We start from the raw sequence: 27,423 nt of genomic DNA on the forward strand, positions 1-27,423 counted from the left end.
AAAACCACTTAAAATAAATGTGGTACAGATAATAGCCAGGACAAGGGGGTTCTGATGGGCAGAGTTTACAAGTCCAATTTATGTGTGGAAGTGATTTGAGTTGGACCTTGGCTTATAGTATGAATCAAGAGTGGGTATCTTGAGATATAATTGAATGAATGCAACAGAGGTAAAATTTCAAGCACAGTAATGACTAATATGGCAGTGACAAACTTTGAGGGGATAGAGTACCACCTTAAGTGTGCCGAGTCATGAAGGAAATGCCTAAGTTTACTTAGCATCTTTCTGAGACTCACACAAGGAGGATTTGTAAAGATGTGTAATACAACCAAAAGAGGAGAATCAAAAGATCAACATTGATTGCTTTAAAATGTTGGCTTCTGCCAGTGTTGTCCCAAGTGTATTTATCCCTCTTCCTTTCTCCTCCCCAATTTTTATACACTTTGATGAAACAGAATAAAAATGGACTTTTTTTTTTCTAGATACTCCTATGCATTTTAGTGCTTTAATCCTACATAAGTAGAGATGTCCACAACAGAGAGAATAGAGCTGTCACATCTTTTCAACTGCCCAGGTAGTTCCTACTGGCTGAGTGGGATTCCTTTACATCTGTCACCTTCACACCTGCCAGAGGCTTGGTGCATGCAATAGTTTTATTAAATGGCTTCACCTTTCTTACGAAAATGCAACCACTAGTACTCTTTCAATAAAAGCTTTTCTCAAGTGTGAGTATACACTTGGCTTGGAATATTTTAGCTATTTTCTCTCTCAGAACTCATGTTTTATTACATAGCATTTAGTCTGAACATATTTGGATACAAATTTTCTGTCTGATATTTATTATCCTTTTGTTTCTTTATATTTGTTTTATTCTTGATTTGAAAAAATTAATTTCAGAGAAACCTCCAGACTACACGCAAGGCAATGCAGGCATTTGATATCATGAAGCTATGAGAATTCCCAATTATGGGAAGCCATAATGTCATAAGGCAATTAGACCAGCTTAGCTCAGAAGAGTTCCAATGAAATACATTCATTAATGTAATCCTTGTGTGGCTTCTTGTTATCAGTCTCACAAGTCTTAATTTTTCCCGTCAGATATAAATAAGACACAATGCAAAGCAAAGCTTAAAGAGAGACAGGCAAGGAGATTCCTTGAGGCCAGGAGTTCTAGACCAGCATGGGCAATGTAGTGAGATTCTGTCTCTTAAAAAAAAAAAAAAGAAAAAAGAAAAAAGTAAATATAACAAGAAAGCTTAAAGAATGGTAAATGTCCCTTTAACGTGCATTTCTTCCTATGTCAGTCTCCAGGCTTTCTATCCTAGTTGTCACTTATTAACTCGGAGTGTTTATATTTGTGTTAAATTGAGGAAAGGTGACATTCATTCTGAGAATAACTATTCAGACATTGATAAAAAGATTTGTTCTCTCTGGGCAATATTCTAGGTTAGTTAATTTAGCACTGAATAAGATGTTATTTTGTATTCAAATAACAGCTGTATCTGGTTTACCCCTTGTGGCACAGTGATGAAAATTAGGCAATGTGTAAATATAATTTTTGTTACTTACTATGCTTCATATTCAATTTAGCTTGAAAACAAAAAACAAATACCAAACCATTGATTCCACCATATAGCCCAGAGCTACCATTTCCCTCTCTAAGGGGAAGAGAACCTAAGCATTGACTAGGAGCAGCTGCAATTAGAATTTCTTTCATAGACTTTCCTGAAAACCCAATAAAAAGAAGTAGAAAGGAGAGGCTGGGCCTATTACATTTATTGGAGGCCCACAGCCTGGTTTCTATTAAGTTTGACAGTTTTTATTTTTGAAGCTAGAATAATGTACTTACCTATGATTGCAAACATTGTTTTCAAAATATCAAATAACGAATGTGCAAAAACTAAATAATAATGAAATGGATGGAAAGTGACAAAACTGAAATTCTTCTCCCCTACAGCAAAGGCACAAAAATTCCAGAGGGTGAACAAACATGAATACTTCCTGTCTCACTGTAAAGGTTTTTGGTGCTTAAATTTTAAGTTCTCCATTTTCAGTCTGTGATTGTATATCAATTATATTTAAAGTTTTTTTACAATAATATTGTGCCATCAGTTACAAAATATTTTTTAAAACAATGCATATTTGTATTTATTGCCTTTCAAGAAAATTCCAGAAAATTCATAGGGATATTTTCCCCTCAAATTTTAATGTTATAACATTTCCCGTGTAACAATGTGTCTTAAAAAGTTGCCACTTAAAAAATAGTTTTCCCAAATGACATACCCAAATTCTAGGTCTTGTCCTAACCTTTATGTTTCTATTCTACAACATTTTCTCTTTTGATAGCTGGTCAAGTGAAAAAAACACGTTATGTTTTCATGTTATGTTTCTCTAAGTAGAAAGATTTTTCCAATGAACAAAATCTTAGCTCAATGTTCCCGGTAAGAGTCTGAACAAGTAATCTTCTTGGTATGCTGTGGAACTTCAAGTTCTGTTATGAGCAGAATTTCCTCACAAATGTAGCAAGATTATTGCTCTTACTTTTCAATTTTTCTTGTCTTTTTTTTTTTTTAATCAAAGACTTGAAACAACTAAATCTTATTTTCTTTCTTATGGATTCTATTAATTATAATGCATATTTGAAAATTTAAGTTTTGTAGTTATTAAACTACCTATTACTTCTGATGTTACCTTTTGGACAAATGGTATTCATTTAAATTTGGGTTCTGTGAATTTTTGATTTTACAAGAACCCTTTGGCTTTAGAAAGAGAATGAGAACATCTCTGGATTCCTTCACCCCTTTTTAATGGTGGGGCTCCGTGTACTTTCCACTGAAGGAGTGAGCATTGTCAACTAGTTAACACAAGCTATTGGAAAAATCCCTGAATTTTGTATGAGAAGAATAATTGCACACAAATGCACTCAGGAATCCTATGGAAAATATAGTGCTGTTAACTGGCATGGTTACAACACAATTTAGCAAGTATGTTAGAACAAATTACCCCCTTTAACCATAAGCCATTCTGTTTCACGCTTTTTAATGAAGGCCTGTGCCACACACTAGAATACTTCTCACCTCATTACTACTCATAAAAAGCAATGATCCATTCAAAGTCTCCTCATATCTCCCATATGAGCGGTAAAGAGCTTCGCCTCTCATTCTGGCAGGAGGACAGGGAGGCTTCTTCCCAGCCTGCCTTTGAAGTGGGTCATTAGAATGTTTACTAGATAAAAGGACTCAAAAATTTATCTGCGTAATCTCACTGTTGTCATGTGTTAATGTTCTATCCTTCCTTTAAAAACAAAACAAAACAAAGCAAACCAAACCCAAAGGCATTTCTGTCCCTGTTTAGAGAATACGGGCGATTTGCAAGACTCAGTGCAATTTTTCTCCTGCAATATTCACAAGATATTTTCAAAGAAACTCTAAAAGCAGGAAGAATTTAATGGGCCACTGAAATACAAAGTATGGATTCAATAAAAAGGCAGGCAGAGAAGCAAGCTGATAGGCCAGTTAAGAAGAAACAGTCCAATTTTTGAATTAAACAACTTTTTCTCTCCACGGAGTATCATCAAAAGGAAAATAAAGTTGAGTATCCTTGGAAATAACATTATATGGGTTACTAATGAACACGATTTTCATCTAGAGTGAAATATTTTTCCCCTATTAATTTCAGGACAATATATGATACTATTTAAGATACATTGTGTATGTTCAATAAAATTTGAGCTGAATGCATGCTTTTTAGATGATGATAAGTGGAGGAGAAATTTTTTTATAATTTTTTGAAGACATTATAGGTTTAATCCAACTATAAAATCACGTGTGTATATGCATATGTACATATATATATACATGTGCACATATTTTAATATCTGACTATATAATAATAATGAAAAAGTCTATAGAAGAGTAAACATATCTGAAAATATTATTTAACAACTTTAGAGTATTTCAATTTGCAGGAGAAACATTTGTCATCTCCATGACATATGAATTTCCATTTTGGCTATTAGCTTAATGGTGTCCAAAAGAATAGCAATGTTTGCAATTCAAGAAAGAGCCCATACTAGGTATTAAAACAGTTGGAAAACAGTGTACTAACATCTAACTTCTGTAATGCAATAAAACACTGAAATCTGGCACACATTATAAATTTAAATGGTGTTTAAAATCAATTTCTTTGTAGGCAAACTACGCTTAATATAAACTCTCTGACGACATTTCCAAACTTTCTTTGTGGTATCTCTGAAAATTTATCTGATCACCTGACGCAACACCGTCAAACCCTACCAAACACTTAAGCTGAGCAGTTTCTAAATGAAATTGGTATTCTCCAGGCGCTTTCCCAGAAACACAAGCTCAGGTCAGATCACACTCACAATGCTACGAGAGGGAAATGTTGGTACTGTACTTTAATAGGCCAGAGGAAGCACGTGCTCCTAGAGACCAGTCAACCCCTGCAATCATAACTGCACAGCTTTGTTTCATTTGAAAACATAAATCTGTACACACATACTTACTCAGACATATATCCATGTACACAGAAAAAAGTTCAGCTAATAACAAAAGAAAGGATGAACATTGGCACTGTAGATGTTGACAGCATTATGCAAACTTTTCAATATTCCCTTGCATGCTCAACTTTAACTTTTGTTTATAAATTCCACTTAGACATAATTTACAACTTCTGTTAACTTAAGCTGGGTTCTGTAAATCTGTCTAAAAAAATCAGCACAGAGTGCTTTGAGATGTTACAAATATATCTAGATATCAAACATTGAGCTGCACAAATTATATCCACTTTGGAAACTCTAGGTTTGTATTTATGTACATAATATATTTTAGTTCTGATGTTTTTAAAATGATGAAGCAAGCCTTACTCTTTTTTTTTTTTGCCCTGCCTTTTCCAATCCTTGCTGAAATATCTATGAAAGAGACTTATGAGCCCAAGAGAAATAAAATGAGAAATTCTGGAGGTTGTCATGATTTAAAAACACTTTGTAAGGTGATTTGAGGAGAAAAAAATACAAAGCTCAAGGAAAACTTCTTGCTAACTACCTGAAATTTGTAATTTTATTCTAGTATAGTTTAAAAATTCCAATACATAGAAATGTTATAAGCTTTATATATGTTATTTTACCCTTGTAGAGCTGTTGCACAGATCTTACCTTCTCATCTTTCTTTAGAAATAGTTGAAATGTCAGAAAAATCTGGATTAAAAGAAAAGGATAAATTCCACCTCTTTAGTAATTCTTCCTATTTAAATTACTTTTGAGATCAAAGACAGAAGTCGAAGCTCTTCTGAGAGTTTGAATTTTAAAATAACAGAAAAGCAAAACACTTGGCTTCAGGTTTTTTTTTTTTTTTTTTTTTCATTTTTTTTCACTTTCCTTGAAAGAAAAAGCTGTACTTTTCACTCTGCAGTTTTGGGAAGAATGGAGAGTCCGGGCTGATGCCCCTTTAACCTGAAAAGAGAACACTTAGCCAGCAGCATACATTTACAATAGGCTTTGGTTGGAGTGAATCATTCTAATTTAGGACAGGAATTCAAAAGACTAAGTAAAAAGCAAAATAATGGAGAATAAAACAACTTGATGCATTTTAATAAAATGGTGGTTTTTAACTATGAATATATGGGTGTAAATCAAGTATTCCTATTAAAACGGGGAAGGGCAATTCCATATCAAAATGCAGTTGGATGTGCACATGGAGACTTTCTTAAGGAGAGTGTCAGATTCAGTTGCATTATTTTCCAGTGGGAGAAGATAGTGGTTGATAAAAAGGTGTAAACTGACAGGTAATTTTATTCAAAAGTAAACTTATGCTTCTATCAGATTTAAATTGCTTAGCAACAACCAGAATAATTTCGACTGATAAGGCTATTCTCTTTTCTTCTGCTGGTATGTTGCTGTCTCTCATATTTCCGTGATAATTCTCCAGTTCACGGCTGCACGTGTGGATGATCAAAGAGAAGCACTTTAGCTCATGTATCATACAGCTTCCTTTAAAAGTTTGATCCAGCATTGTCCAAGCCCTCTTTGGTGACCTATATACTCTCCTAGGCCAGATTACTCATTTCCATGACTTCAGCTACTATCTGTCCTACCTAAGTTTTCCAAACTATATCTCTAGATCACATATGTCCCCCCAGCTCTAGCCCCTCTTCCTACTTGAATACCTTATAGGAGTCCCAAATTAAACTTCTGTTCTTCAACTGCTCCTTTCCTACTTGGAACCCTGTGTTGGTTCATGGCTTTACCACCCACCTACTTGCTCCAGTGAAATCTATGAGTTGTCCTTGTTCCTCCCCTTTCCTTCTGTTTCCAATGTAATCCATCATGAATTCTTCAGATTTTATTTACTAAATAACTACTACACATCACCCCAGTCCAGGTCACTGCCTTCTCTCACCTAGACTAGGGCAACAGCCTCCTAATCTTACAACAGCAGCATAAGAATGAGATGCTGCTGGCAACCCCGAGGTGGGGGTGATTGCAGGCTCCTTTGAGTTTTTCCCAAGTTTGCAGCATCACCCCAGCAGGAGCTCTTCATCTTAACAGCAGCGGGCTCCAGCCTCCCCCGCAAAGCCCAGAACAGCCTCACTGTGTCCCCACAAATACCAACAGGATCTGCGGGCCACAGTCCCTTGCTCTGAAGTCTAGGCTCCAGCTCTGGTCCCTCCTCCAAGCTTCTAGGTTCTAGTAACCCTATTCTCTTCTCCTTGTTCTCTTAGCCTTAGGGACTCCTGCTTCTTGAAGTTACAGTCTTTTGTTGTCTAATGCCTACGAGGCAATTCTCAATTCTCTTTGTTAGACTTACCAGTGTGGGTTTCCTCTTTCTCGGCTGTTAACACCTCTCAGCTTCAGACAGACAGGATTTTTAAATTCCTCAGACTCTTTATCGTTCTGCTTCCTGAGTTTCCCACATTCAGTTCCTTCTGCAAGAAATGTTTCCTGTTCCTGTTCTCCTTTCAGCTGTCTCACCCCTTAACTCAACGCTTTTGCCTAGGCAACCACTTTTGGAATGCCACTTCCTCAGGCAGCCTTCCCTGACCCTCTAGACCAGGTTGAATCTCCACTCATCCTTCCTCCTCCTCTGAAACCAATCACATTGCTTTCTTGCCTGATGTTCATCTTCTCTCTTGATTTAAGCAACAAGAGGGCAGAGAACATATTTTGTTCCTACCCAGTACCAATTTCTATGCCAAACATATTGTAGGCAATCAATGTTGATTGATTATTAATTAAATTTAGTTACTTATAAGCAGAAAAATATTGGGTAAAGTTTTTCGGCTAAGTATACAATTTTAGATTTTTTTTCCTTTCTCATTTTAGTGATTGCAGGTATATGGGCAAAGAATTGTGAAACTTTTTTTTTTTTTTTGTCTTGTAGGGACTTTATTTCCCTCATCATCTCCATCAGGGACCCCTCCAACTCCCGGTACCAAGTTACTCTAAATAAATATATCCTATAAGCAAAAACTGTGCAAATACTGTGTCAAGGAAAATTCCCTAGTTTTCTTTCCACCCAAAAGATGACTCCTATACCTCTCCTTTGTAGACATTCTGGAACTGCCACTGCTTTTGCTTTTGGATTTTAATTTCCCACTTGGCTGTTGTTTCCGTTACATGCTATTTCCGAAATTCTAGCTCATACATTTTTTTTCTAGAGTCCTACAGCATGAAGAGGTACTGTTCATTCAGTTGAAGCATTTCTTTTTGTTGATTACCTCACAAGATGACTGCGGTTAAAGGCCCCAGTAATTTCTTTAAAATTTACAAAATTGTTATAATATTTCTTTATTAATGAGAATAGCCAAGAAAATATTGTGTATCTCAAAGAAAGTGATTTTATGACTGTGGACAGAAGTGTTTCCACAAAAAACTAGAAAACGAAATCATCTTGTTTGGGGCAGCTCTTCCCTTGTCTTGCCCCCCATTGCTCCCCAGTGGCTGTGGTCGGCCCAAGCCCGTCACTGCCTCGTGTCGCGAAGACTGCCCTCCCAGGCGGTAGGAGTTTCCCATCCTCACCTAAATCAGTTACCTGTCCTTCACTCCACCTTCTCTCAGAAAAATGAAATGGAAAAACTAATACAGATTAATAAATTAGTGACTACTGAGGGCTAAGGAAATCAATTTCAGGTAAAATATACATCTAAAATGGAATTTTCTAATCTCATCATACCTAAATTGTGCCTTTTGAATGGTTTGCATTTCTTGCAGTAGCAGATAGCAGATATTTAACACCTCTGCTTTATTATTGTTTTGTAACAGACTGCAGAGGGTTACAAGTACTTCCAAATATCTTGTATTTGATGGTGATCAAATACTATATAGCTTCAGAGTCCCATATTTCATGTACATTGCCTTAACTCAAAGGACAAACTCCAACTGTGGGTTGTAGATATTTGGGGGCTGAGGTAGCCTCTGGAGCTAATGCTAGTATTTGCTTACTTCACCTTTGAATAAAATCTGCCAAGAAGCAGAATCTTGAGTAATTACTCACACGTATTCGCAATGAGGTTCCTACCTGAGTCTCTGCCATTCTTATTAGGCAGAAGGGAGTATGTTTTCATGATACTATCACTTACTGATCTGCTACGATGTGCCAGGTAATGTTCAAATAGTCTCTTATGTAATCCTGATAGTACTGCAATCTCTAATTTATCTTTGAGTAAATTGAAGATTAGGCTGGTTAAATAATCTCCCAAAGTTACATGGTTAGTTTAGCCGCTTAACTGGAATTTGGATTCAGACCTTCTTTGAGGCCAACTTTCTGGCCCTCTTGGTCCTTCTGCTTTGTCCCTGTCTCTTCACTTTTTAGACGCACAGTTTTATTCACAACTAAATGTATTACTTATTTTAATGTATCTTTTAGCTTAGCTTTTTGATAGGACTCAAGATCACTTAATGGAATTCTGGCCAAACTCTGGTCTGCACATCCAAGTATCTGTTGCTTACATTCTTAAAGATGGGGCTTTGAGAATTTTATAGGCCTTGGCATTTTATAGTATAAATAAATTTTGCTCTGAATGGCTTCAGTGAGAATAAGCAGACTATTTGCCTGCTACCTCTATTCTGATCACTGTAATCTGTTTTGGAAATAAAGAAACAGAAAGCCCTTAAGCCTATGTAGCATGTCAACCCATGTAAACTACCCTCTATTGTTCTTCAGCGATGTGTAAATACACATTGATATAAGAAGTGTATAATATTAACAAATTAAGTTTCAAAAGCATTTGTCAAATTTAGGACTTATTAAGTGGTATAGTCTTAGTCTTAGATGAAGTTAAACAAAATTCTTTTCTGGTAACCCCAGTAATCTTTTACCTGGGCAGGAATTTAGATTCATGAAGCTGTAACAGAATGTTCAGCACTCAAGTTCCCAGTAAACTTTGAACAGGAGGCAGTGAAGTGCCATAGCTGGTTCACCCTGGCTCACAAGAACAGATTATTAAATAGTCAGGTATTTTGTGACCTGGTTGTTAAAGACAGCCAATAATGAAAATTGGAGGGGATAAACTTACAATTAAATAAATTATATAAAAAGGAAAGGTAATACTCGAAATTCATTACTTCCTAATTAACTTACCTCATAATATTATCTGTGCTCCTGAGATTATTTATAATTATTGTGTCTGTCTGGTGGAAATACTATATAATGCTGTGCTATTGCATATCTCTTCCAAACTCCATGTTCAGGGATTTTGGTAGCTTAAATTCTGTCATCTTGGGAGTGCTTAAACCATGGAAATCAGCAAACACTAAGAATCAAGTCTTATTTATTTATTTACTTACTTATTTATTTATTTTTGATAATCTAGACTTGAGGAAGCGATGGAAGAAACATAAAGAACACAGATCAAACCTAAAAGGATGTTGTAGCTGTAGCTGCTACCTTGTGAATAGCACAAAATTTGATGGCATATCCTTCCAGTACTGTTTTTGCCAACTATTACCTGATTCAGCAAAGGAACACATTCCTGATAAATAAAGAAAGTTCCAACATACTTTGATGTGTTTACTTCACCTTGCTTGTTAAGGTAAATGGAATATTAACCTACATTCACGCTGAGACCACATTCATTAATTGTAAAGAGATTGATTATAGATTTAAGAATCTGGCAGAAATAAACAAAAGCCTTCTGTGAGAATAAATGGGCTATATAAAATGTAAAATAGTTTTAGACATTTCATTATTACTTATAATTTGTATACTACACATTCTGTATATTAGTAAAATTTTTAAGAAATAATAAACACAGGTCTATAATATATATTATATATACATATATATATATATTTATGTATGTATTTATTTATTTCCCTTCTGGAAAGCCTGGTGTTAAGCCTGGCACATGCACCAGCACACCATCGACAGAAGCCAAGCCTTATTTTGATTCCAATTTATTCTCTGTCAATTGTAAAGTTACTGCCTGCCTTTAGAGGGCTGAGGCTTGTCCTTGCCACTGTTAATTAATGTATTAATATGATTAGCTGAAGAAATACAAGTGCTATAGAGGCTATGGGTAGAATCTATCATGGCATACTTAAAAGTCTTCTGAATGTTAATGGATGATTTGCCCAGAATGAACAAACACCTACCTCATTCTACAAATTTTTGGAAAATTTCCTCCCTTTTGGAACACATGTAGTGTGGGCTGTCAGTGACATCCAAAAGAGCTTCATATTTCAGTTGAATTTTGTTGCCTTCTGGATATAGTTAGTGAGTTAGAAAAAAGTGAAAATTTTCAAAAGGCTTACTCAAGCCTTAGAAGGTTTTGTTATCACCGTCAATGCTGAAAATCTTGAGCAATAGAGTCTAGAAGGGAAGTTTTACCTTTTATTTAAAAAATGGGAAGCTCCTATCTTTCTCTTTTTTATGTCTTCTCTCTTCTCTTGCAGCTTCTGTCTCTTCCTCTTGTATTTCAGTCTTTCCATTCCTTGGAGATTTTAATTGAGAACAGAGGGATAGATAATCCAGAGATACAGGAGAATTCATGGAAAGTTACAAAAAATCGGGCAGAGAACAAAGTATAACTTCAAAAATTATTATTTTAGATATTTAGTGTAATGGGGAATTGTAAAATGACATCTGAGTCATTATCTTTATGACTTATTTTTGTACTGAAAACCATTATTACTTTGAACATTGTAGGTAACATGAAAAAGTAGGAGTTATTTCTAACAATAATCGATGACTGATCAGAAGGGCCCATCCTGTTCATCAATGACTGATGAGAAGGGCCCATCCTGTTCAAGATTTCACCTTCCTATTTCACAGGTTCCTATGGTGATTTGCCCAAGGCTTAATGAGGCATTTTCCACAGAAACTGTTAGACTATGTTTTTGCAAATTTCTGAGATAGGCTGTGTGTGGCGGTGGGGTGCGGGGAGGGTGTGCACCTCTGTCTGTCTCAGAATGTTTATGCACAAACATTCACAATAACCATCTTGAGAAGCCTCACAAGAATCTGATTTTCTTTCTGGCTATTTGTGAAATGTTTTGTTACATCATAGTGTGGGAGGAAACTTTCAATGACAAAGAAGCTTGGTGCTTATCATATAGCCAGCAACAACCCCCGCTTTTGTTTATTTGGCTTTATGAATCTAAATACTTATGATTGTCCTAAGACTCGAGTAATCAAACAACAGTCTTTGTTTTCTCTCAATGATAAAATTATTCAGCAGATCTAAAGAGATAATCTAAAGTGATAAAAATACTGTTATTATGCAATTGAACCACCTGGACTAATAGGATGTTTGGTGTGTGAAATCTAACAGCAAAATAGATTTAAATGAAAATGAAGTTACTCACTACTATAATATTCAGGAAATTTTCTAATACGATTCTAGAAAAATTTCCTGCTATGAGAATATTTCTGAGTATGAAATCTGTTTTTTAAAAAAATTCTAGTACCTTAAGTTCTAAGAGCAATATTAATCTTTGTTGGAAATTATTTTTATTTTATTTGGAATCATTTTTTCAATATATATTCTCTTTTTGCTTTCTATCAAATAAATCTATCACCTGACAGTTTGGTACATTTCAAGCTGAGGCTTGAAACTGAGATTAATTTCTCTTAAGAAGTCTTTGGCCCCCCTGCCACCATCCGATTTTGTTGATCTAATAAATGATTTAAAAAATAACAAGTTTCCCATGTTTTCATTGATCTAGATTACATACTTGCTTATTTTTAAATTATTCTACCTATAAACTTTGCTGACTTGAGATCTATGACATACGATCTTAACTCATCCTTTTATCTTCTAACCAGGATGGAAAAGCTTTTCTTTTGCTCCGCCTTATAACAGTGGTGGTACATCCAAACTAAGCAAGAATTCTGGTTCCTAAGTAAATGTTGCTCATGAGCCTCCTACTGCATCTAAATGGGATAGACTTTCAGTATGATAAGGTTACCTCTGTTTCTCAATTTAAGTCTCATCTTTCATAGAGTCAAGAAATTCCATTGTTGCCAGACATCTTAAATACCAACAAATCCAAACACTTTATTCTTCAGTTAATGAACTAGGATCCAAAGATCTTAAGTCACTTGCCAGTATCCTACAAATGGGTCAGAACAGAGAATGGAATATAGATTTTCAAGCTTCTATTTCTGTGCTCTTTTCACTACTTCATGTGGCTTCTTTTGAAACCTAAATAATCTCATCTGTGGTTAATCCTTATAAATGAATTAGAGGTGATTAGGAAATTTTAAATTTTAATATTTATTTGATTGTCTTAGCCATTGAAATGTTACATCTTGTCCCACAATCAATAGGTGCAGGGTAGATTAGGTTACAATCTGTGGCAATGTTTACTGACTTTCTGAGCCCCAAATATCTCTTTTTTTAAAAACAGAGTCAGCCTCTGTCATCTAGAATGGAGTGCAGTGGCATGATTATGGCTCACTGAAGACTGGACCTCCTAGGTTCAAGTGGTTCTCCCACCGCAGTCTCCTGAGTTGCTGGGACTACAGGCACATGCCACTGTGCCTGGCTAATTTTTTATTTTGTATTTTTTTGTAGAGGCAGGACCTCATTATGCTGCACAGGGTGGCCCAAATAACTTCTTGTGGGGGGAGAAGAAATAACTGTAATTTTCCCTGGGTAGAGCTAATTGTACAGATTTCTACAAATTCCTAGGGTAAAGAAGAATTTTGGTTCATTTTAGTTTCTTTCTCTCCCGCCTTGCCTCCCTTACTCCCTCTCCTTCCATTTCAGTTGACTTTCTGCCATCAAAATATTCACTTCTTGAAAGATAAGACACTTTGACCCAAGTGGGAGCCAGCTAGCTTGAGTTGATGGTTCCATAAAGACTCTCAGAATACCAGAAACAGAAAGTATCTTGGAGATCATCTGGCACACACTTTTTACTTTACTGATGAATTACAGAGACATGACCTGGTTTGTAAAGGCCACAGATATTGGGAGCCAGAGCTAGAGCCTAGAAGTAGATCCCTACTTCTCCTTCCATCACACTATGATATAATGAGGTAGTCAATATGTAATTTTGTCCTAGATAAGAAGAAGAAATAAAGAAAATAAATAATGAACTATACCTATTGTACACATTTTTGTTTGAATTTATCTGGAAACATGGATTTAGATATTTATATGTGTAGTCATATTTATACACACGGGTCCACATGTGGAAATTTTGAATTTCATTAGATGTCATTTTTATAGCATCTTGTGATGATCATAGCAAAAATTTAATGATCTTCTTCCATAATGGTAAATATAATAAAGTACTATGGAAAGTTTTCAGTGTACAGAACATCCCTGTTATTGAACTGGTTATAATTTAATGACAAGATGGTTGGGCCTGGTGGCTCACTCCTGTAATCCCAGCACTTTGGGAGGCTGAAGCGGGGGGATCACCTGCACTCAGAAATTCGTGACCAGCCTGGTCAACATGACGAAACCCCCTTTCTACCAAAAATACAAAAATTAGCCAGGCATGGTGTCACATGCTGGTAGTCCTAGCTACTTGGGTGGCTGAGGCAGGAGAATCGCTTGAACCCAAGAGGCGGAGGTTGCAGTGAACTGAGATCACGCCGCTGCATTCCAGCCTGGGCAACAGAGCAAGACCCTGTCTCAATAAATAAATAAATAAATAAATAAATAAATAAATAAAAACAATTTAATGACAAGCAAAGTGTAATTGATTAATTTATAATTAACTTTGCTCCAAAAAATTTTATGCAACTAAAATATATGTGGTACAAAGGAAAATGGTTAAGTATGTGTTCTTCTCATGGTCACTGTAGTAGAGGCAATTGTATATGCTCACTTGCTTCCTTTTCTTCCTGTGCACATGGCTTAACTACATTTCCCTGCCTATGGGTGTGGCCATAGCATTGAGTTCTGGCAATAGAACGCAGGCAGAAGTGATGTGCCTCACTTTCAGATCTGGCACTTAAAATTGATCTTGTGATTGCCACACTCTATCTCTGCCAGTCTTCCAGCTAGGTCCAATGCAATAACATGAGGCCCTATAAAGGTAGCAAAACCACAGGAAGCAAGAAGATGGAATCTTCAAATGACAGCATAGGGCAGAATCATCCCTAGATCCTCTCAAACTGTAAATGACTGTGACAACAGTAAGAAACAAATTTCTATTGTGTTAAAATATTGGGTTATTGGTTTACATAACCAGATTTAATACAGACCATTTAACCACAGAGGAATTACTTGCTTTGGAAGTTTTGGATTAAGAAATAATTGCTTCATTTCACATCTGAATGTGTTTTTAAAAAAGAAATAATTGCTTCAATCCAAAACAATTCTCAGTAGAAATTTTGTACTTGATTAAACTTGTCTCCTAAGAAAAGTCAGTTAGACTGAAATGCTATTTGAATGAATAACTCATGAGTTAATGGGCCTATGATACTGGAAGATCATCAGTTATGTGTTGTGCAAATATTTCCTCTTAATCTGTGGCTTGTCTTTTCATCTCCTTATACTGTCTTTCAATGATTAGTTGTTTTTGATTTTGACTATGTCCATCTGATAAACTTGTTATTTTATGGTTTGTACATTTTTGTTATCTCCTCTAAAAAATTTTTTACCTAGCCTAAGGTCATAATTTTTTTCCCATGTTTTCTTTTGGAAATTTAAAGATCTATCTTTGATATTCGGGTCAATAATCCATTTTGAGTTCATTTTTATATCTAGTGTGAAGGAAAGTTTGAAGTTTATTTTTTAATATGCATATCTACTTGTTTATTATGATTTGTTGAAAATACTATTAATTCACCATTGAATTACCTTACGCTTACTTTATTTTTGTCCTTTGCCAAGTCTCTAGTTTTATGGTAATTCTTCCTTTATTTATTAAATTTCAACTTTTATTTTAGATTCAGGGTGTATATGGGCAGATTTGTTTTACAGGTATCTTGTGTGAGGCAAGTTTGGGGTAGGATTATTCTGTCATGCCGGTAGAGAGCACAGTACTCAATAGGTCCCCCTCCTACTTTCTCCCCTTTAGTAGCTTACCGTGTCTATTGTTCCCATCCTTATGTCCATGTGTACCTAACGTTTCGCTCCCACCTATTCATGAGAATATGGGGTATTTAGTTTTCTGTTTCTATATTAATTCAGTTAGGCTAATGGACTCCAGCTGCATCCATGTTGCTACGAAAAACATAATTTCATTCTTTTAAAATTATTCCATGGTGTATATGTACCATATTTTCTCTATTCGATTCACTATTGATGGATACCTAGGTTGATTTCATATTTTCTCTATTGTGAATAGTGCTGTGATGAACATATTAGTGCATGTGTCTTTTTGGCTGAATGATTTGTTTTCTTTTGGCTATATACCCAGTAATGGGATTGCTGGGTAAAAAGGTAGTTCTATTTTTAGTTATTTGAGAAATCTCCCAACTGCTTTCTATAGTGGCAGAAGCAATTTACATTCCTAACAGTGTATAAGCATCCTCTTTTCTCTGCAGACTTGCCAGCATATGTTGTTTTGTTTTGTTTTGCTTTTACTTCTTAGTAATAGCCATTCTGACTGATGTGAGATGATATCTCATTGTGGCTTTGATTTGAACTTCTCTAATGTTTAGTGACATTGAGCATTTTTTCATATGATTGTTGGCTGCATGTAAGTCTTCTTGTGAGAAATGTCTGTTCATATCCTTTGCCCGCTTTTTAATGGGTTTTGTTTTTGCTTGTTGAATTTTTTTTCTTTTTTCTTTTTTTTCTTTTTCTTTTCTTTCTTTTTTTTTTTTTTTTTTCCTTTGAGACGGAGTCTCACTCTGTTGCCCAGGCTAGAGTGCAGTGGTGCAGTCTTGGCTCACTGCAACCTCCACCTCCAAGGTTCAAGTAATTTTCCTGCCTCAGCCTCCCAAGTAGCTGGGATTACAGGGGCCCACCACCACGCCTGGCTAATTTTTGTGTTTAGTAGAGACAGACTTTCACCATATTGGCCAGGCTGGTCTTGAACTCCTGACCTCAGGTGATCTGCCTGCCTTGGCCTCCCAAAGTGCTGAGATTACAGGCATGAGCCACCGCGCCTGGCCGAATTGCTTAAGTTCCTTATAGATTCTAGATATTAGACCTTTGTCAGATGCATAGTTTGTGAATATTTTTTCCCATTCTATAGATTCTTTCTTTACTCTCTTGATAGTTTCTTTGCTATGCAGAAGCTATGTAGTTTAATTAGTTCCCACTTGTCAATTTTTGTTTTTGTTGCCATTGCTTTTGAGGACTTAGTCATTAATTCTTTGCTGAGGCTTTCCAGAAGAGTACCCACTAGGTTTTCTTGAAGGATAGTTGTAGTTTTAGGTCTTACATTTAAGTTTTTAATCCATGTTGCGTTAATTTTTGTACATAGGGATAGATAAGGGTCCAGTTTCATTCTTCTGCATGTAGATAGCCAGTTATCCCAGCACCTGCCTTATGGTAATTCTTAAAGTCATAGCTTATAAGCCATTTAACATTGCTATTCTTCAAAAAATTGTTTTGGAAGTGATGTCAGCAGGATGGCTGAATACAGACACCTGGTGTTCATCCCCTCTTCCACAGGAAAGAACTCAGTCAACAAATAAACAGCTAAGATCTTACTAGAGTATCAAAGGGAGAGCACTGGTGTGCAGTGGGGGGATGGAGATGCAGCTGTGGTGACTGGAAGCGCAGGAGGGCAGCTGGAGGCACCTGGCCTCTGAAGCCTGTCTTCTTCACCTGGGTGAGATCTGCTGGAGTCAGGAAGGACTTCCTGCTGCAAGGAAAAGGTAAGCAGAAGATCCCCACCAGTGCCCACTGCCATCACAAACACCTACGGTCCTGATAGCAGGAGAATCCCGCAGTCCTCACAAATCCTGCAACAGGTTTGGAGTCTGGCTGGGAATTCACACAGCTGCATTGTCCCAGATTAGGAGAACAAGGTGTGGACACTCAACCCTCTATTCACCCACTGTGAGCCATGGTGCTATAGCATGGCACCATCCTGAGACCAGAGCCACTTCTGCAGTGCACCCTGCTCTGAGGGCCAGTAGCCACTGCACCTCTCCAGCACTTGGGCTCTGTCTTCATTCCACCAAGCCCATATAGGAGGCTGGAACACCTCAATCCCAGCTTCGTAAAGCATGGCCCCAGGATGGACTGTGGCTCTGGTCCTGTTCTGTTCAGGGTGAACTTGCCCTTGAGCTGGCCAAACTGCTGCATACCCTCCCCAAAACAGGAGAGGCTTCCAAGCCTGTGAGCAGCTGATATGCTACAGGGCCAGTAAAGTGGCTATGTGCTTGCATCCAGGAACTGAGAAACAGTCCCACAGCACACCTGCACCCTTCAGAGAGAGCCCTGGCCTGCCCCAATGGCCCTGTATCCTCAATCAGGGCCTGAGAAACAATTCCTCAGGCCACTCTTGGCAGTTATGATCCTAAGCTGACAAAATAGCCAGAAGTGCATATCCCAGACCTGAGTATCAGTCCTGTGGACCAACCCAAGTGGACATGCCCCAGACTGGCCAAGCAGCCATGTACCCACATTCTGGGCCTGAGAAATAGGTTTTTGGGCTACTGCTGGTGGGGAACACCCTGAGCCAACCAAGCATCCTTGCAATTGTGTTTCAGACCTAATAAGCATCAGGATGAGAAACAGTTTCAAAGGCCACTCTTGGCAGGTATGATCCCAGGCTGGCCATATAGCCAAAAGCCCACATCCCACATCTGAGTAACAGCCCAGGCTGACATGACCCCAGGGCAGACATGACCCCAGGCTGGCTGAGAAGCCTTGCACCCACACCCCAGGCCAAAGAAACAGTCACACAGGCCACCTCTGGTGGACATACTTCCAGACAAATCAAGCACTCCTGTGCCTGTACATAGGCCTATGAAACAGCCCTGTGCTGATCCCTGGCAGACAAACTCACAGGCCAGACAAGCTGCTGTGCACCGATGTCCCAAACCTGGAAAACAGCCCTGTGGGCCACTCTCAGAAGACATACCCCCAGGTCAGCTAGGCTGCCTTGCATCCACCTCCTGGGCCTGAAAAATAACCCTGAGGGCCACCCCTGGCAAGCATGCCCTCAGGATGCCCAAGCAACTGCGTGCCCACTCCTCTGGCCAGAATATCAGTCTCATGGCCCCAATCACAATAAGCCTGACTCCAAGCTGGCCAACCCACTGGGGCAAGTGGTGCATGCATGTGCCCTTGACCCGAGAAGTCGCCCAGTAAGTTCAGCCCCTCTCTCAGCCTAGGTCACTGAGAAACTTATCAATGCCACTAGTGGGAATTACATCTGAAGAAACCACATGAGACTACACTACCACGTCCACCTAGAACCAAAGTGAATGCAACCCCCTCAAACTAACACTCCAAGACTGGTTAATTAAAAAAGTCTTTCCCTCTGAAACCTACTCCACAAAATTGGAAGAGGTGATTTTTCTATTAGATGCATAGAAATCAATATAGGGATACATCAAACATTAAAAAACAAGAAAACATGACACTGCCAAAGGAAAACAATAATTCTTCAATATCATATTCCAATCACAAAGACAAATATGAAATGCCAGAAGAATTCAAAATAAAAATCTTAAGGAAATACAGTGAGATACAAGACAATATACATAGACAATTCAACAAAATCACAAAAACAATTCATAATTTGAATTAGAATTTCAACAGAGATGATATCATAAAAAAGAACAAAGCACAAATCATAAAGCTAAAGAATTCAATGAGTGAAGTAAGAAACACATTCAAGAGCTTCAACAACATAATAGACGACGCAGAAGAATTTCTGAGCTTTACGACAGGTCTTCTGAAATGACACAGACAGACAAAACAAAGAAAGGAAGAAAATATAATTTTAAAATTCAAGAAATACTATAGGATTTATGGGGCATCATTAAGCAAACAAATATTCATATTATGGGTGTTCCAGAGGGAAAAGAGAAGGGAAAAGGTGAAGAAAACATATTTAATGAAATCATAGCAGAAAACTTCCTACATCTTGGGAGAGAGATGGACATCCAGGTCCAGAAAGCTCAAGGAACACCATAGTCAAATTTATAAAAGTCAAAAACTAAAAGAACAGCAACAGAAAAGAATCAAGTCACATATAAGGTAATGTCCATGAGACGATAAATGGATTTCTCAGCAGAAACCTTACAGGTGAGAAGAAAATGAGATAACATATTCAGAGTACCGAAAAAAATCCAAAAACTGTACACTCAAAAATATTATACCTAGCAAAGCTTTCTTTCAGAAGAGAAGTAAAATCTTTCACAGACAAGCAAAAGCTAAAGGAATTTATCACCACTAGACCAGCCTTACAAGAAATGCTCAAGAGGGTCTTACATCTAGAGCAAAAAGATAATCAACATTATAAAAACATGTGAAAGTATAAAACTCACCAGTGGAGCCAATATACAAAAGAGAAATACAAAGGAATTAAAGTATATCACTGCATAAAACAGTTGAAATGCGAAAATAAGTAATACATAAATCAAGAAATGAAAGAGATACAAAATAATCAGAAAACAATACAGAAAATGACAAGAGTAAATCCTCATCTCTCAATAATAACCTTGAATGTTAATGGATTAAATTCCACATTTAAAAGATATAGACTGGCTGAATAGATTTAAAAAGACCAAATTGTAAACTGCCTCTGAGAAATTCACCTGACCAGTAAAACCATACATAGACAAAGTGAAGGGATGAAAAAGAATTATACAAAATAGACTTCAAGTCAAAAGTTGTAAAAATAGACAAAGAAGGACATTATATATTAATAAAGGGATCAATTTAGCAATAGAATATAACAATTGTAAATGTATATGCACCCAACACTAAAGCACCTAGATATATAAAGCAAACATTATTGGATCTAAAGGGAGAGATAGACCCTCAGCACAATAATACTTGTGGATGTTACCACCTTTTTTGCTGAGTATCATGCAACTAGCTAGAGGCCCATTTAGCACCAGAATCCACTCCTGACTCTACCTCTTCCACCTAAATTTATGTCCTCTTAATCCTTTGTCATTCATTTATTTATTTGTTCATCTCTTCATTTATTCAACAGGCATAAATAAGGGAAATGTACATGCTTTTATATTTGGGAATTTCGCCACTCCACTGTCAGCACTGGAAAGATAAGGTAACTCAACATAATGAAGGCTATATATGACAAACTCATAGCTAACACACTGAATGAGGAAAAGTTAAGGACTGGAAAAGACAAGAATGTCCATTCTCACCACTCTTATTCAACATACTACTGGAAGTCCTAGCCAGAAACTCTTTCCTTCCATACCCAATTAACTAAAAGTGTGGTTTTTTTTTTATCATGAAGAAATATTGTGATAATCATATGGTTTTTGACCTTCATTCTATTGATTTGATGATGTATGACATTTATTGATTTGTATATGTTGAGCCATCCTTGCATTACTGAGATAAATCCCACGTTATCATGGGATATTATCATTTTGATGAGTTGTTGAATTCATTTTGCTAGTATTTTATGGAGGATTTTTGCTTCTATGTTCAAGACTAACTGGTCGTTTAGTTTTCTTTTGTTGTTATGTTCTTTGATTTTGGAATGAAGGTTATGCCTGCCTCACAGAATAAGTTAAGAATTCCCCCTGCTTCAGTTTTTTGGAATACTTTGAGAATAATGAATTTTTTATAGGTTCAGTAAAATTCAGTAGTGAAGCCATCCCATCCTGGAATTTTCTTTGTTAGAAGACTTTTTATTACTGATTCCATCTTATTATTTGTTATTGGTCTGTTCAGTTTTTCTGTTTTTTCTTGGTTCAATCTTGGTAATTACATGTGTCCAGGAATCTATCCATTTCCTCTACGTTTTCAAATTTATTGAAATGTAGTTGTCCATAGTAGTCTCTAATGATCCTTTGTATTTATGGTATCCATTATGATGTCTCCTTTTTCATTTCTAATTTTACTTATTTGAGTTGTTTCTCTTTTTCTTCCTAATCTCATTAATAGTTTGTTGATTTTTTTTTTATCATTTCAAAAAAAGCAGTATTCTGTTTCACTGATATTTTGTATTTTTAGTCTTAATTTTGTTTATGCCATGATCTTTATAATTTCTTTCCATTTACTAATTTTAGATTTGGTTTGTTATGGCTTTTGTCGTTTCTTGAGATGCATCATTAGCATCATTAGGTGTATCTGAAATCTCCTATTTTTTTTATGTAGGCATTTATTGTTATAAATTACCTCTTTATTGTCTTTTAAAAGATTGTATAAATTTGAGGGCTACGAGTGCCATTTGTTACATGGATATATTGCATAGCAGTAAGGTCTGGGCTTTTAGGGTAATTATTTACCTATTTAGGGTAATTATTACCTAAATAATATGCATTGTATCTGTATGTATCTTTGCCTCCTCACACATGAAATGCTATCATTTGTGAAAATATGAATAGAATTGGAGGATACTATGTTAAGTGAAATAAACCCTGAACAGAAAGTTAAACACTACATGTTCTCATTCATATTTGGAAGCTAAAAAAAAAAGTTGAACTCATAGAAGTAAAATAGAACAGAGGATACCTGACGCTGGGAAGAATTGGGGGAAGGGAAGGATAGGAAGGGATTTGTTAAAGAATATAAAATTAAAACTGGATGAAAGGAAGTTCTTGTGTTCTCTACCACTGCAGGATGATTATAGTTAACAATATTATATCATACAGTTTAAATAGCTGGAAGGGGGATATTGAAGTTCCTAACACAAAGAAATGATAAAAATTTGAGATGGTGGGTATGCTAATTATGCTGATCTGATCACTATCTATTATATTTATCAACACCTTATTATACATCCTAAGAATATGTACGATAACTATTTGTCAATCTAAAAAATTAGATAAAAATTGTTTTGTCTATTCTGGGTACTTTACATGTTCATACATGTTTTTGAGTCAGCTTGTCAATTTCTACAGCAAAAGTCTGTTGGGATTTTGATTGAGATTATGCTGAATCTATAATCTGTGAAGAACTGATTTCTTTACAATACCGAATCTTCCAATACATGAACATATTATGTATCTCCATTTGTTTAGGTGTTCTTTAATTTTTTTAAACGATGTTTTGAAATTTTCAAGATGTTTCACATATTTAGTTAAACTGATCCCTAAATATTTAGTTTTTGATGCCATTATTTGTATTAGAAAATTTCTAGTTGTTAGATTCTGCTAAATGAAAACAGTATATATAGTGAAATTTCAAATAAAAATTATATAAATATAAAAATACATAATATAGAAATATACTTTTTGTTTTATATATGTGTGTCATATATTTATATATATTTTATATATGTATATACTATATATTTATATATTCTCTATGTATTTACATATATTTTATATATTTATTTGTATATATTTTATGTATATATTCTACTGGTCAGGTGAATTTCTCAGAGGCAGTTTACAGTTTGGTGCTTTTAAATGTCATATATATATATATATAATTTTTTTTGAGACAGGGTTTAAGGTTTTGCTCTGTCACGCAGGCTGAAGTGTGGTGGCATAATCATGACTCACTTCAGCCTCAAACTCTGGTACTCAAGCTCTTCTCTTTCCTCAGCCTTCCCAGTAGCTAGGACTATAGGTATATGCCACCAAACCTAGTTAACATTTTTAAAAATGTTTTCTTTTGCAGAAACAGGATCTTGCTATGCTGACTAGGCTGGTTTTAAACTCCTTGCTTCAAGTGATCCTGCCATCTTTGCCTCCCAAAGTCTTGGGATTACAGGCATGAACCACTGCGCCCAGCTACAACTTTTTTTTTGTATGTTGACTTTATATCCTGTGACTTTGCTAAGGTCACTTATTATTTCTAGATATTTTTGTTTTTGACAGAGTCTCCCTGTGTTGCTTAGGCTGGAGTGCAGTGGTACAATCTTCACTCACTGCAACCTCTGCCTCCTGGGTTCAGGCTATTCTCCTGCCACAGCCTCCAGAGTAGCTTGGACTACAGGCATGCAACACCATATCCAGCTAATTTTTGTATTTTTAGTAGAGACAGGGGAATCACCATGTTGGCCAGGCTGGTCTCGAACTCCTGACCTCAAGTGATCTGCCTGCCTCAGCCTCCCAAAGTGTTGGAATTACAGGCGTGAGCCACTGTGCCCGGCCACATATTTCTTTGATCCTTTAGGATTTTCTACCAAGGCTATCATGTCATCTATAATCAACTACTCTTTTATTTCTTTTTTTTCCAATTTATTTGTATTTTATTTCTTTTTTCTCAAAGCTTATTGTACTGACTGAGATCCCCAGAATAATGTTGAATAAAAGTATTGGAAACAGACAACCTTGTCTTGATTCTAATATCTAGGGAGTAAGCTTTCACTATCATACCAGTAGTAATAAGATTAGCTGTATAGTTTCTGTAGATACCCCTTATCAAGTTGAGAAAGTTCCCTTTTATTTATACTTTCCTGGGAGTTTCTACCATGCACTAATGGCAATGACTTTTGTCAAATGGTTTCTCTACATCTATTGAGGTGATCACATGGCTTTTTTTTTGTAATCAAATTTAATTTATTGATATGATGAATTACATTTATGGATTATTTTTCAGTGCTCAAATAAATGTTTATTCTCTTTTATTCTTGACATTATTATTTGGTCAAACCAGATGAAATTACAAATATCTGAATTTTTAAAGTAACAAAACAGCAATTATATGTAGTATAACAACAACAAAAGTCTGAGTCTAGTTCATTTAGGAATACCAGAAACAAATTGGTGGTTATATTCTACTACACAAACCACATAAAGATCAGACCTCTCCCCAAACTAGGGTTATGCTTTAATGGTATTGGTAATAAAATTAGATGGTATCTCTTTTACAGTTAAATATATAATTCAGGCAGGGGGAATGAAACTCATTTATTTCCAAGTCACCAAAAGCTCTTTTCTGGGAAGAGTGAGCTAAAATATTCATTGAGATCAGGAGAGAAAAAGGAAAACAGCATACCAGAAGCCCAGAAATCCAACATTAGATAGGGTCAGTGCCTCCCAATAATATAATACTAGGTCAACTATCCAGTCACTTTCTTCTCTCTCTCTCTCTTTTTTTTTTTTTTTCTTTTTGAGACGGAGTCTCACTCTGTCACCCAGGCTGGAGTGCAGGGGTGCGATCTCAGCTCACGGCAAGCTCCACCTCCCGGGTTCACGCCATTCTCACGCCTCAGCCTCCTGAGTAACTGGGACTACAGGCATCCGCCACCATCCTGGCTAATTTTTTATATTTTTAGTAGAGATGGGGTTTCACTGTGTTAGCCAGGATGCTCTCAGTCTCCTGACCTAGTTATCCACCTGCCTCGGCCTCCCAAAGTGCTGGGATTACAGGCGTGAGCCACCACGCCTGGCCACTTCTCTCTTTCTGAGAGACCTGATCACATCCTTTCAAGGATCAGTATATGGTGCCTCCAAACTGAGGCATTTAAAAAACAAACTTAAAACTCTAGAACAGCTTTAGATTTACAGAGAAATTTTCAACATATTATAGATAATTCCTGTGTACCCCACACCTAGTTTCCCTTATTAGTATCTTACATTAGTATGGTATATTTGTTACAATTAAGGAAACAATGCTGACAAATTATTATTAACTAAACTCTGTATTTTATTTGGATTTTCTTGATTTCTATCCAATGTCTTTTTCTGTTTCAGAATCCCATCCACACTAAGGCATTACATTTAGTCATTGTAGCTCTTTCTTCACAGAATTAGAAAAAAAACAACTTTAAATTTCATGTGGAACCAAAAAAGAACCCATATAACCAAGACAATCCTAAGCAAAAAGAACAAAGATGGAGGCATCATGCTACCTGACTTCAAACTATACTACAAAGCTACAGTAACCAAAACAGCATGGTGCTAGTGCCAAAACAGATATATAGACCAATGGAACAGAATAGAGGCCTCAAGAATAATGCCACACATCTACAATCATCTGATCTTCAAGAAACCTGACAAAAACAAGCAATGGGGAAGACATTCTGTATTTAATAAATGATGTTGGGAAAACTGGCTAGCTACATGTAGAAAACTGAAACTGGGCTCCTTCCTTATACCTTATACAAAAATTAACTGAGATTGAAGTCTTAAACGTAAGACCAAAAACCATAGAAACCCTAGAAGAATACCTAGGCAATATCATTGAGGACATAGACACGGGCAAATGACTAAAACACCAAAAGCAATTGCAACAAAAGCCAAAATTGACAAATGGGATCTAATTAAACTAAAGAGCTTCCGAACAGCAAAATAATCTGTCATCGGAGTGAACAGGCACCCTACAGAATGGGAGAAAATTTTTGCAATCTATCCACCTGACAAAGGGCTAATATCCAGAATCTACAAATAACTTAAACAAATTTACAAGAAAAAAAAAAATCCCATTAAGAAGTGGATGAAGGATATGAATAGACATTTCTCAAAAGAAGACATTTATGCGGCCAACAAGTATATGAAAAAAAGCTCATCATCACTGGTCGTTAGAGAAATGCAAGTCAAAACCACAATGAGATACCATCTCACACCAGTTAAAATGGCCATCATTAAAACTCAGGAAACAACAGATGTTGGAGAGCATGTGGAGAAATAGGAACGTTTTACACTGTTGGGGGGAGTGTAAATTAGTTCAACCATTGTGGAAGACTGTGTGGAGATTCCTCAAGGATCTAGAACCAGAAATGCCATTTGACCCAGCAATTCCATTACTGTCTATATACCCAAAGGATTATAAATCATTCTACTATAAAGACACATAAACATGTATGTTGATTGCAGTACTATTCACAATAGCAAAGACTTGGAACCAATTCAAATGCCCATCAATGATCGACTGGATAAAGAAAATGTGGCACACTCACCATGGAATACTATACAGCCATAAAAAAGGATGAGTTCCTGTCCTTTGCAGGGACACGGATGAAGCTGGAAACCATCATTCTCAGCAAACTAACCCAGGAACAGAATACCAAGCACTGCATGTTCTCACTCATAAGTGGGAGTTTAACAGTGAGAACACACGGACACAGGGAGGGGAATGTGACACACCAGAGTCTGTCAGAGGATTGGGGGATAGGGGAGGGATAGCATTAGGAGAACTACCTAATGTAGATTATGGGTTGATGGGTGCAGCAAACCACCATGGCACATGTATACCTATGTAACAAACCTGCACGTTCTGCACATGTATCCCAGAACTTAAAGCATAATTTTAAAAAAATAATTAAATGAGGAAGAAGAGTCAGATTTTTGTGCAAAAAAAAATGAAAGTATTTATGTAGATACTACTTCCTCCACGAAGAAGAGCATAACTCTATGCTCCTTAAGTGGGACATGAACATACTCATTTCTTTAGAAAGAGTACAGTATGGAAAGAGGGAAAAAGAATCACTATACAGTAAAGAAACCTGACAATTGCTACCTTGGCCAAGTGATCCAGGTCAACATCAACAGTGATAGTGATGTTTATGTCATGTACACTTGATATGATGTGAAAAAAAAAAAAAAAGCACTTTACCTCTGTGTTCTTCTTACCATTCCCATAATTCCAGACTATTTAAAAATTATCACATGTATTCTAAGTAAAGAACATTCTACAAAATACCCAACTGGTAATTCTCAAAACTGCATAGGTCGTTGAAACAAGCAAAATTTGAGAAACCATTACGTTTTTGGATTTTTAAATATTGAAACAAATCTCATATTTCTGGGATGAAATCTACTTCATTATGAAGCATTATCCTTTTTAGTATATTGATTGAATTCATTTGCTAAAACACCATGTAGGATTTTGCATCTATGTTATTGAGAGATCGTGGTCTTTAGTTTTCTTTTTTCTTTTGTTTTGTTTTTTGAAACAGGGTCTTCTTGCTCTATCACCCAGGCTGGAGTGCAGTGG

General features: G+C 36.4%; 1 long non-coding RNA gene across 1 annotated transcript; it reads left to right on the top strand.

The window, feature by feature from the left end:
- LOC126955662 (uncharacterized) lies at nucleotides 1–27,076 on the top strand. The gene is made up of 4 exons (XR_007726027.1): nucleotides 1–574; nucleotides 17,044–17,249; nucleotides 23,012–23,109; nucleotides 25,182–27,076. It is a non-coding gene; the product is annotated as an uncharacterized LOC126955662 (long non-coding RNA).
- The last annotated feature ends 347 nt before the right edge of the window (nucleotides 27,077–27,423 follow it).

The sequence above is a fragment of the Macaca thibetana genome, chromosome 5 (assembly GCF_024542745.1).
Source record: "Macaca thibetana thibetana isolate TM-01 chromosome 5, ASM2454274v1, whole genome shotgun sequence".
NCBI classification, from domain to species: Eukaryota; Metazoa; Chordata; class Mammalia; order Primates; family Cercopithecidae; genus Macaca; species Macaca thibetana.